At 40.5% G+C, this 12,554-nt stretch overlaps 1 long non-coding RNA gene across 1 annotated transcript; it reads left to right on the top strand.

Annotated features, from left to right (window-relative positions):
- Positions 1-4,653: 4,653 nt before the first annotated feature.
- LOC103661601 lies at positions 4,654-7,224 on the top strand. Its single transcript, XR_568191.1, has 3 exons — positions 4,654-4,828; positions 5,229-5,340; positions 6,462-7,224. It is a non-coding gene; the product is annotated as an uncharacterized LOC103661601 (long non-coding RNA).
- The last annotated feature ends 5,330 nt before the right edge of the window (positions 7,225-12,554 follow it).

The following is a 12,554-nucleotide window of genomic DNA, read 5'->3' as shown; positions in this document are numbered from 1 at the left end:
ACAAAGAATGAGCCACTGACTTCTCTCAGTTCCCCCACCACCCCTCTTCCTCATCATGAAGGACTCATCATATCCAAGCAGGTTTCTAGTCAATTCCTCAGGCAGATGAGCAAAATGTCAGGGGGATGCCAATAGTTGGCGGGGACAATGGTCTGTGAGGCTTCTCCCTGGGAGTGGTTTACTAGAAGTCTTATCCACCCAACTGGGGGAGTTGTTTCACGTGAACCAATAGTCACAAACTTCCATTGTTGTTCCCTGGGTAGGACCTCTCCCTCAGTGTCTCTATCTTCTGGACTCCTTACCTTGAAAGTGAGACAGCACATATTATTATAGGTTGTTTTCCTCCGGGCACCAGCCTAGCCCGATCTATGCTTAACAAGTTTAATTAATGCACTTTTATTTATAGTCACCAGCTAAGCAAATAACTTTCCACGTGATCATTTTCACACACGCCAGTTCATTTCCTAAGCAATATTTCTAGAACATCCATTCCTGAACTGCAAGTAGAATCATTGCAAAGTCTTATGGGTAAGAAAAAATGGAGTGGGGGTTGGGAGAGGTCTCTTCGAGTTAAGGTTAGTCCCAGAGTTGAAGGTCCACAACCACAGGAATCTCTAAGATGTAAACAGTGGATGGTTATTTTATTTAGCTAAAGTACAGCCCGAAAGGGACATTGTAGACTGTAAACAGATCTTTAATAGTTAAAAAAAAGTGTTCCCAGTACTCCATCCAAAGACTTTTTTTCCAGCAAGTTCTCTTCTCACGGCCATAAGGAAAAAAATTCTAGGTCGTATGATCTATGAATTTCATGTAGTTTAAACCCTGAGTAAAGGCATCCACTTGATTTGCAGTCTTAAACTTATTGTAAGTCAGCTGCTTAAATGGGTGAACAATTTGAAACTCGGATGACTGTTTACAATCAGGCAAGCTCCTCTATATTCATTTGTATCATGTGATTAAAGCCATTTAATCAAGACAAAGAATATTTTGTATTCCAGTTTTATCATCATAGATACTCCATTGATTATCACACTCCTACCTTAGTGACGTAGAGGCTAAGGGAGAAATAGTCACTAAGCAAAATGGCATGTTTCTTTATGAACAAGAAACTAGCACACATATTTTCAATATTGTTCTTTGCTTTTCTATAGAGCAGTAGTGGGAAAGTTATAGTTCCTTTTTTATTTTTTTGGAATGGAATTTATATGTGATGAATCAGCCTATTACTAAGGTTTCATAGAAGTTTTGGATGGAATGCAGGGAAATTCTGATAGGAGATGATTTTTTAACTTACCAGTAGTGTTACTTTACTTTTCTGGCAAACTTAACCTCATTTATATAGAGACATGCCAAATGCTACTCTTTTATGGAACTTAAGACAGTTACATCAATGCCTCAATGACTATAACACCCTTTGCACCTGCTTCATTGCATTTTTTATTTCTTCCAGTTGTATTCAAACCACTCTCACAGATAGCTTGCTTCTTGGGCACTGTTCTGCAAAGAGCCCCAAACACAATCTTTTGAATATCTTCTTTTTTTAATCTTTTGAGAATTGTTTAAGTACATTTTTTTTCAATAATGGGAGATGATTATAGCTGGGATGTTTTACAGTATTTTTATGATTGATAACACCTCGAGTTCGTAAGTTTGTCATACCTTATTTGTGATGACTTCTTTATGGAAAATATTTTGCTGAGCTGAGAATATCTCAAGCAAAGCAGAAAAATAAACCCATCAAGTACCCTGTCATTGAAAAGATGATAACAGATGTTTCTCATCCTTGGATAGCTCTGGGGAGGCAAACTGAAGGGTTTCCCATGTTTCCCAGATGCTGCGTGATATGTCTGGGTTCCCAGGATTCATCCAAACGAGGACACGTTGAGATTAGCAAATAGGAATTCCCCAGCTGAGAGACTCAGGGTAGGAGAATAAGGCTAATCAGGGAAAAGGGGATTCTAGGATATCCGTGGGATGTTTTGTGTTTGAATTTAGGTCACTCTTTCTACATTTTCAGAGTGGCCAATAAAGGAGCCAGCAGAATTCTTCAGATGCTCTTAATTTTCTCTTTTCCTTTAAAATTTTCCTTATTATTTTATATATGATAGGAAATTTCTGAGAGAACAAGGGGTGATATCCAAAATTAAGGGGCTGAATTACTCAGAATTCTTAGTCTTTCTTACCAATGTTACATCCCCACTCAATCCCAATAAATATTACATCTGTATACACGAAGATTGCAAATATAAATACAAAAAAATGTTGGCCTCTCAACTCTTCACTGTGCTTACGTTGGTGAGTGATTCTTCCTTGTGTGAATGGCCCCATATATATGAAGAGACGACATTATTGAGTCTTCTTATGTAGGCCTCTGTTCTTCTTTAATGCTTTATATTCATTAAACCATTCAACCATCACAAGTGCTCTATGAGATAGACACTGTTAATTTTTCCATTACACAGATGAAGAATTTAGGCTATAGAAGTTAAGCTACTTATCCACTCACACAGCTAATACATGGAGGCATCAAGTTTTGAAACCAAGCAGTCTAATCTCAGGGGCCAGACTCTGGAGCTCTCTGCTGTCCTGTCTGATTCTGGATTGATAATACACCTTCACAGCTTATGTTTTCTGTGACATTGAATCAAAAATAGAAATACATTCCTTGCAAGTACAAGAAGCAGAGAATGGCTTTCCCAGGACCTAGATTCTCTCTGCCACGAGTGAATTCAGTCATCTTAACCATAATAGAAAATACTCCTCCAAACCCTGGATTCATCATCTGTGAAACTGGAGTGGGGGAAGGAGACTAAAAAAACATGTAAGTTTCTTTAGCTCTCTGATTCTAAGATTCTTGGCTCATGTACTGTGGAACACGTAGATTACTTTATGTGCTGATGGTTATCCATAAACACCTTTTAATTACTATGTGGAGACCACATCCGTAAGTTACCAATGCAGCAGAAGAATGGTAGATAGAAGACTGGTTGTCACGTTTGGTTCAGCCTTTTACATCATCATCTGTACAAAATTAAAAAAAAATAGAAAATGAGTATTAAAACCCATTACATCATTCTTCAAGGAAATTTGTATCATTGATGTAATCTAAAAAGAACTCTCTCAAACACAAGGTTGTCATAGAGATTACATCCTCCAAACAACCACTTCTCAGCTACTGTTGTCAAGAGCTGTGATTTTGGATTTATCTCACTTGAGGGTCTTGGTTAAATTCCAACGAACAACTGAGAAATATTATTCTCTTATGGAAGTACTTAGAATTGCCTTCCTTGGAGCACTTTACAATCAGGTCTGTAAAAATCTGCTTTTCTGTTAATTATAGTGCATGTGATAGATTATAATTTTTCTATTCAATGGTCCCCACCTGAAGCTGAAGTGGTTAGAAGAAAAAATAACACAATAGCACAATGAAATTATGGATGTGGTTATGTTGACTCACAGTCGAAATAATTCACAAAACCCACATATGCAAAAGGGAACTTTTCTTACTTGAACTTATAAGCCTCCATTTCTGGTCCTTCACAGAATAACTGGTTTGTTTTTTTTTTAATGTATTAGTTCAATCCAGTGCTTTTTGTATAATTCAAGATTAATTCCTCAGGTTCAGTCCAGTTGAAAGCTTTCCCTTACATATTCCTTTTCTTCCACTTGACCTCAATCTTAAATTCTCAAGACTGAAGCAGAGGGAAAGAGAAGGGAGTCTCTCATGCAAGCAGGGGGCAATTTCTTCATGACAGGCCATACACTGATATGCTGAAGGTGGGATTCAATTTCTACTCTTGTCCACTTCATGTTAGGGATGAGGAGACCCATGGTTGCTCTGCCTGGCTATGTTGAGAGGCTACTTCAGATTTGACAGAGCATTCTCAACCTTGTTGATTCTCCTCAGACTTTTCATCTATGAAACCAACTGATAATACTCTCCTCACCTCTTCTGCCCATGTTTCAGGGTCTGTGACCCATGACTTATTGTCAACTGATATACACTTATGTTGTTGTCAAGCTGGCACTCTGAATCTCCTCTACTCACAGGATGGGTTGTGGGTATTGGAGATATTACTAGATGGACCATGCTACCTTCTCTTTTTTACCCTCTCTCATGTCCTGGTGTCACAGGACACACCTTCATCAGACTCAATCTGTGGAGAAAAATCTTAGCCTCTTCTACCTTGCGGGTCCTTCCAACCTGAAGGGGATATCTGTTAGTTGCTCCTCCACTGCCTTCCTCCCTGAGAATCTCATCTTCCAAAAATCTCCTTTTACAAATCAAGTGTTCTTCCTCTAACTCAGAGTCATATATAGTTCATCCGGGGCAGGGAGTGACAGGAAGTGATGGGATGGAGGGAGGAGGAATGTGAAGGGCCAGCTCTCCTGGTCTGTCATAGTGTCTTTATTTTTTTCCCAAGGAATCCATCAAATTTATGATAGCTGAAAAAGAAAGCACCATTTGGTGCTTGAAGTTATCAGATGGCACAACACAGACTGCTGTATGGGAATGATTCTTCCACACCCCTGATGTTTCCTACCACTTGGAGGAAGCTTTCTTAGTGTAACATTCCTGGTCTCTCTTGCCTTCTTATCTACTGCTCTGTAGGGGAGGAGGAGAGACTTTCTTACTGGTAAGTTAAGGAAAAGTGGAGTGGGCATACTCAGCTCACTTCCCCCTTTTCCTTTTCCTTGGAGGTAGCCTGCCTACAGAGAAGAAGAGTTACTTTTTGTTCCCTGCCTGCTCCCAGAGATGAAGTTATGGTTTTCCAGAATGTTCTGTATCTGGATGAGGATGCCTGCCTTAATTCTGGGCTCAGTATTGGTAAGTCCACTTTCCCAAATATACTAGCCACTGCCTCCCATATCAGTTTTACCAGTAATAAAGGCAATCTTTGCCATCCCATTGCCTTATTCTTATTTGTTAGTTCATTGAGACCTTGGGCAATGAAGAGATTTATTACTGGCTCTAATTTTAACAAATATTTTATATACCATCTTTTCACTCTCTTAATGTTCTTCTCCCTTGTTCTGCCCCCCACCCCACTGCAAATCTGACCAAAAGTGTGAAGCGTTCGCGTTAAATTCTGGCTGTGCCACATACAAATAATGTAACCCCAAGGAACTTATATGCTCTCAGCACCCAGGCTACTTCTTCTAAAGACTGTTTATAGCTAGATAGATTTATGACGGCATCCAATTCAGGAGCTTTTGTTTCTTTACAGATGTATTTCCTCATTTTTTAAAGGACTGGGATGTGGATTTATAATGTTCCAACATCACATTTCTCAGCCAGAAACCAGGAAGAGGAAAAAAAAAACAACAACACAAAAACGAGTAAGTTGTCTGAGGACTCTATCCAAATTCTTGCTGCGCTTTGGAAACCTAAATATTCTTCCTCCTTCTCAGTCTGAGGTAGAGACTGTGAGGACAGAAGAGGTTTTATACAAAAAATAGAGCTAGAATTTGGGTCACCGTGAACGAAAAGGCTGTGTATGTGTGCTGAGCAATGCTGTACCCTGATTTATGTGAGGGGATCCATGTCTCTTTCCTAATAGACAAGCACAAACTAATCACCAGGACAGAGGGGGGGGGAAAAGTGGTCAGAATGTTCTGGATAAAAGGCAACTTGGAAGAGACAAGGAAAATTTGTTATTGAGAAATTCTCTATAACTTCAGATAAATCATCTGATACTGTATTAGCTACCTAACTTCTTTAGAATAAATTATTCAAATGGCCTCAAGAGTTCTTTATCAGCCAGGCTAGTCTGGACAATGAATTATCTGGGCAGCAATTTCCTTTCTGCTTGAGGGAAATATACTCAACTGAATTAACCTAGTCTACTTTCATGTATATATTTTGATACAAGTAATCTGAGTTAAAAGTTTAAATAGAAAATTAAAAAATGGAAATTAAGAAGCAATCATCATCTTTCTCATCCTCCTCCTACCATCCCTCTATAACTACTGCTTATACTCTGTTCACTTTGCTACTGACTTTGTGTGTATACACACACAAATCCATATGAAAATGTATTCGCAAACACACACACACACACACACACAAAGTTATTACTAGAGTAGAATTATAAATGCACTGCCCTGTAACCTGCTTTTTCACTTAACAATATTGAAACCACTTTTACTATCATTTCATTTTGATTTATATCATTACTTTCATAATGGCATTGTTTCCTTTTTTGAATGTACCATAATTTATTTGACCCATCTTTTATTAATTGGTGCTTAGATTGTTTTTAATTTTCACTGGAATGAAGAATGCTGAGTTGTAATCTTTTTATGCACATCTTCGCATAAAGACTTGTCTAATTCATTCTTGGAATTACATTCTTAGAAGTAGAACTAATGGATGGAAGGGAATGCATATGTTTAGAGCTCCTCATACCTGTTGCCAAATAGCCCTTCAGAGAGATTGTACTAATTACTACTTTTAACAGGGAATGTGAGAGCAGCCCTGTCTTCCAGTTCCTTGCCAACACTGGATTTTCGCCTTATTTTTAAATGCCTTACCGTCTGATACATCCCTCTTTAGTCTTCAAACAAAATCCAGCAAGTGACCACTATAATCTAAACTCTAACTCGGGGAACTCACAAAGTGTGCCGTAAGAATGGTTTCAGAAGAGTTAAAAAATGGGTGAGTATGCAAACTTGTACCAAAATCTGCTGGATTAGTGAGATTTTATAAGGAATTCTCTTGAGCGAATTCCCCAGCAGGAAATTCTGTCTTAGACCACAGGAATATTCTGAATTTGGGCTATCGATCACGATATTAGTTCAGCATGCTAAAGGAAAGCAGAACAAAGCTAATGAGCCTAAATATTTCACGACCTCCATGGCAACTTCTAATAAAAGGTTTATATTTGTTTGAATGCCACATATAAAATTTGTGATTAGAAATAAATTAGTCATGAATTCACTATCTCAATATTGTGGACGGAGATTTGGACTCAGAATTGGAACACCTTTATCACTACTTTGCTGATTCGAGTGACGAAATGGCATTTGACATTTAAGCAATGAAAGTAGATTTAAAGTGCCATTAAGATGTGGTCATTGTTAATCCAGTGCCAACACACTGGCGACGTGATTTGGACTCTGATCCACTCATGTATGTAACTGGCTGATAGTTATGTGATACCGTTCAAAGATGAGTGAGTTATTTGAAACCTACCTTTCCTGGAAGATGAGTAAAAAAAAATATGTGGGGGCGCCTGGGTGGTGCAGTCGCTAAGCGTCTGCCTTTGGCTCAGGGCATGATCCCAGCGTTCTGGGATCGAGCCCCACATTGGGCTCCCCGCTCTGCTGGGAGCCTGCTTCTTCCTCTCCCACTCCCCCTGCTTGTGCTCCCTCTCTAACTGGCTGTCTCTCTCTGTGTCAAATAAATAAATAAAATCTTTAAAAAAAATTATGTGTTTGCAGATATTTATAGTGCGTTAATCTTATGAAAACATGCAGTTTGATCATTCACATCTGTCAGGTCTCTTCCAACATCACAAAAGATGCCTTTTACACACTCTAGATTAACAAATCACTTCATTGAAATAATATGTTTTTGCTTTCAAATTTGATGCAGCATGCTATAGAATCTTACGAAGACAGACATCCTAAGTGGTCACGCTTAGTTATTCTGTATTTCTTTCCATAATGTAAATGGCCCAAATCATTGTAGCAGCAAGCACACGGGAGAGGCTGGAGGTGGAGGCATGCTGTACTGGGAACGCCTGCCCGGCCACGTGAGAGGGCAGCTTACAATTTGGAAAACAGTGATGCCGTCCCTGCTTCCAAGTTTGCGTGTGAGAAAATAAATCATTAATTTCGAGTTGCAAACAGCATAAGGAACCTCCTCTCTGCCTCTCAGGGTTTAAAGGAAAACACACAATGGTTGTGTAGTGACCTGTCAGCTGAAGTACATTTTTTCATTTATCAAATCATTAGTCATAGCGGTGGAGAGAGCTTGGACTGTTCAGGTTCTTAGGTCATCCAGTTTCCCCTCCCTGTTCCTCCTGACATTTACAAAGCCAACCCCACCCCCTTCTATCAAACTGCCCCGTTCCCTGAAATGCTGACTTGAGGGGTCTGGCTGCTGCCTGGTATTAGTTGCCCTGCCTCATGGATCCTTGTTCCCTTGATTTCTGATGACCCTGCCAGACTTGAATGTTAGAGAAATTCCCACGTTCAGAGCCGTTGCTCCAATGTGCATAGAACGATCAGAATTAGATCCGTTAAGGAAAACAATCACCTAAAATCACTCCTGACTTAATTTCTGGATATAATTTTCACCGTGGTTATGAAGGGAGATTCTGCATTTCTGCCCCTTTCTTGTGGCAGATTGATTACAACAATGGCCTCAGATGTTCATATCCCCCTGTATCCATACCCACTGTAGTGAGATGTCGGACCTCCTCCTTTCGTAAGTGGAATTGAGGTGGAAGAAAACACTCAAGTGAGGGTTTGATATCACAAGGGAAAGGGCAAACTTTTCTGAACAAAAATTTTAAAAGGAGATGAATAAAGGTATAAAGGAAAGGTGACATAAGAACAAAGATGAATTTAAAAACAGTTTCGACCATGTCACTCCACTACTCACCAATTTTCCATAGCTCCGCCATCTTGGATGGGTTTGGAGGCTGCTGAGGGTGGCTGCTATGGATGACAGGAGTGGTAGAGGGAATTGAAATTAAGATTCAACAAAAATCAAAGATGACTTTCCAACAGAAACATTCCCTTGCAGTAATTCTGTCATGTGGGCATGACTATCTGATTGTACAGACAAGAAACCTACAAATGGGCCAAGTAATTTGGTCATTGGGCTAGTTCATGATGGTGTGGCGATTTGAATTTGGTGTCCTGATTCCAAGGGCTTCTTTAATTTTATGACAACAAAGTTGTGTCGCAGCTTTGATGAGTTACTATGTTCTTGCTGGGATGTCACTGAGTCATTGAGATAGACTACGTACTGGGTATTGTGGTATTATGTGCCCTGCCCTCACTCTTATATAATGGAAAGAAAATGTAACTAGGATTAAAAACAAAAACAAAAAACACTGGGGATTCAGTCCTGGATCTGTATCTTACCTTCTATTTGATCTTTCCCTAAAACAATGTTGCTGGTAAAATAGAGATGATCCCTTTGTTATGTAACTCTTGGTGTAGTACAAAGGTCAAAAGAGATCAGGTAAATTCATTAAGGTACTAACTGATAAAGCACTGCACATAAATTAATTGAACGTTGCCTAGTGTTTTCCTTTATCTGCTACGAACTTTCCTATTCTATGAAGCTTTCTTGAACTCTGTCTCTCCCAGCCCCACATTTACCAACCCCAGGTAGTACCAACCAGTCTTCCCTTATTGCCTTTGCTGTACCCGGAACCTCTTTGAATCACAACACCTTAAATTCTTGGTCCAGTTATATTCGGGGGAGGGGATGGAGCCAATACATTCCCTCTGCACTTAGTGCAAAGTTTAGAAAATAACAAATATTCAATAAATACTGTGGCACAAATGCATGGATGTGTATGATGTAAAGTATACTATTACTATTTTGTATTGCTCTGTTGAAACTTTCAAGGAAAGGGCAGTTATGGGTCCCTGGAAATCTGATATAAATTTTAAAATCAGGAAACTGACTTTCATATAAATTGAGCCCTTCTATTGCCTACAGATATTAGATTGTAAATAGTATTTATCTTGCAATGTAATAATTTCAAATTTCTTTGTGTGTCTGGGAAGAAAATTTTCAGTGTTAATTAAACTGAGAGACTTACCCCCCCAAAATAACAAAACACCTCAAATGAGTGTTTACTTAAGCACAATCACTCTGTAAAATGGTTTAAAACTTGGCTAATGACATCTCCAAACCTTAGCTAATTTTTTTTAAAGGTGCTATTTGAAGATTAAGATTAGAGGCTGTGAAGGCAAGTATTTCAATTATTTGCAGAAAAAGAACAATCTCGATAAAACATGACAACTGTCAACTTCCTCCTCTCCTTAGTGCAGGGACAAACTTCGTGTCTGGAATCCAGTGGCTCAGGGCCTAAGCTGTAGCAGATTCCTTAAGCGTTGTGATTGATCAAAATAAGAAGCTACCACAGAGTTGCCACTCATGGGTAAAACTTGTCAACCTGCCAAGAGCGGCCGCTGGAAAATAGCCCAGGGCAGCCGTGGGCTCTGGCAACCCGTAAGCTCCATCTGGGGCTGCAGCCTCAGAACCTTGCACAGTCACTAAAAATTATGATTCTGTTTTCCTCTGGAATCTACTCCTGAGATCTACATCTTGAGCAGCTCTATCTGGGGTCCCACGAATAGTCCCATCCCGTCCTTGGGAGTCTAGGAGACGCTAGACCGCAGGCAGCCTCCTGCAATGGGCGAGCCTTGTTACCTCACTGGACAGAGACAGGCCCGTTAGGTCCTTACGTCGCTAGGTTGCTGGCTGAAAGAGGTTGGGGAGCACTAGGGAGCACAGGACGGACGAGTCCTGATTTTGCCTCTTTTCAGGAAAGGAGGTGGCTTGCCTCCAGCTATGTGCACAGGACCGTGGAGGAAGCCAGGCTCGCGTTCAAATCCCAGCTCTGCCACCCCAGCTGGATGGGCTTCGCTCAGCCCTTTCAGGGATCCGTGTCCTCGTGTCTGAAATAAGGAGCACAGATTCTGACCATTAGAGAGGTACCATGGGAATTGAGTGTGTTATTGTTCTCAGTAAAGCTCTTAGCTCAGTGTCTAGCATACAAGGAAGAACAGAGTGAAAAAGCAGAAGTAGGGGAGAAGGGGACATTTAGATGAATGAGTAGGACTTGTGTCCCAGGCATGGGACATCTTCCCCCCACCCGTACATGTTGTCAGCCACAACCAACATGCTCATGGTGGGTGCCATCTTGGGCATCCTTAAACGCATCAAGGCAGGCTTGTTCCTCCAAAAACTGCAAGGAAATATCTGAGGGGAGATGGTACAGGAAGGGATATTGAGAGAGAAGAAAAGTATGGGACTGGTTATCAAGTCTACTGGATACTAACCAGGATTTGGCCATGAAACATCTTGTCAATCTGGAGAAGCTAATTAATTTCTGGGCTTGGGTTTCCACCTCTGTCAGTGAAGAGTCTGGGATAGTTGACTGATTTTCAGATCCTATGTTTTGGAGCTGGAGGGTTGCACAACTGGGTGGCAGTTTCCAGTGGGAGGAGGGGGAGTGAGGAAGCAGAATCGTTGGAGATTTGCACTTCACAGGAGATCAGGGAAAGGCAGCTTCGCTCTGATCTCTTTTAAGTATTGGTTATTCCTATGATGTTTTCTTGAAAAATGAGTCCAGTCCTTTAAACAATGTTTGAATAACACTGGACTAATCAATTTTTTTTCTAGTTGAAAAAAAAAATGAATCTTTAATCAGAAACAGCTACATAATTTGTGGGGCCCAGTTCAAAATGAAAATATGGAACCCTTGTTCAAAAAGCAGTACAAAGGTTTTCCCCATGTCCTTTGTTGCCGTTCCCTCTGTCTTTCTGATGGTGGTTTTAATTTTCTATTGAAGCACATGGTCCCTTGGGCACAAGGACATTTGAGGGTGAGTCAGACCCTCGCAGGCCCTCAGGGTCCCACCCTATACCTCAGCACACAGAACACGTGCACCTGATCCCACGGCTTGCAGCACAGACACCCAGGCCCCCAGGTGGACGTCGGCAGTGATCGCTGAGGGGAGGAGAGGAGCAGGTGGCTAAGAACCTATCCTGGGGAGGCAGGAAGGCAGAGATGGAGGCAGAAGGAGGCGGTCTGCTTGGGTGCCGAGGCTGTAGGCCTCTGGCTTGTGCTGCACTGTCCTGTCTGACTTGACCTACAAAACTCCAATTCAAAGAGACAATTAACAACTTCAAGATGGTGACCTCAGAGCATTAAACCTCAAGGAGGGGCCTTCTGAGTGTGGGTTCTGGTGAAAATTGCATAGCTTGCATATCCATGGAATTGACCCTGGTTTTAATATTGATAATGCGAATAACTGAAAATTAAATCTCAAACTAATTGTTCTAATCTGGTGACTTTAGTCAATTTTTGCAAATGATTTGACTACAGATGCAGACATATTGGCGTTTCTGAATATCAGTTGAGTATTATCAGTTGGGAAGAAGAGAGCAAAACAGAACAAAAGAAAAAGATTCAACCAAAAAAGAAAAATACCCAACTCGGAGGGCACATATTGCATGGAGCACAGGGTGTTATACGCAAACAATGAATCATGGAACACTACATCAAAAACTCATGATGTACTGTATGGTGACTAACATAACATAATAAAAAATTAAAAAATAAAATAAAATCAAGCACCTCATAACTGGAAAAAAAGAAATTAAAGACTTGTACTTCTAACAACAAACACACAATCCCCAACTCTTTTTTTTTTTTTTAAGATTTTATTTATTTATTTGACAGAGAGAGAGAGACAGCTAGTGAGAGAGGGAACACAAGCAGGGGGAGTGGGAGAGGAAGAAGCAGGCTCCCAATGGAGCAGGGAGCCCAATGCGGGGCTCAATCCCAGGACCCTGGG

Source organism: Ursus maritimus, unplaced genomic scaffold, assembly GCF_017311325.1.
Source record: "Ursus maritimus isolate PB19 unplaced genomic scaffold, ASM1731132v1 scaffold_9, whole genome shotgun sequence".
Taxonomy (NCBI): domain Eukaryota; kingdom Metazoa; phylum Chordata; class Mammalia; order Carnivora; family Ursidae; genus Ursus; species Ursus maritimus.
Note: the sequence above shows the minus strand (reverse complement) of the source record. Positions and strands in the feature narration are given on the sequence as shown.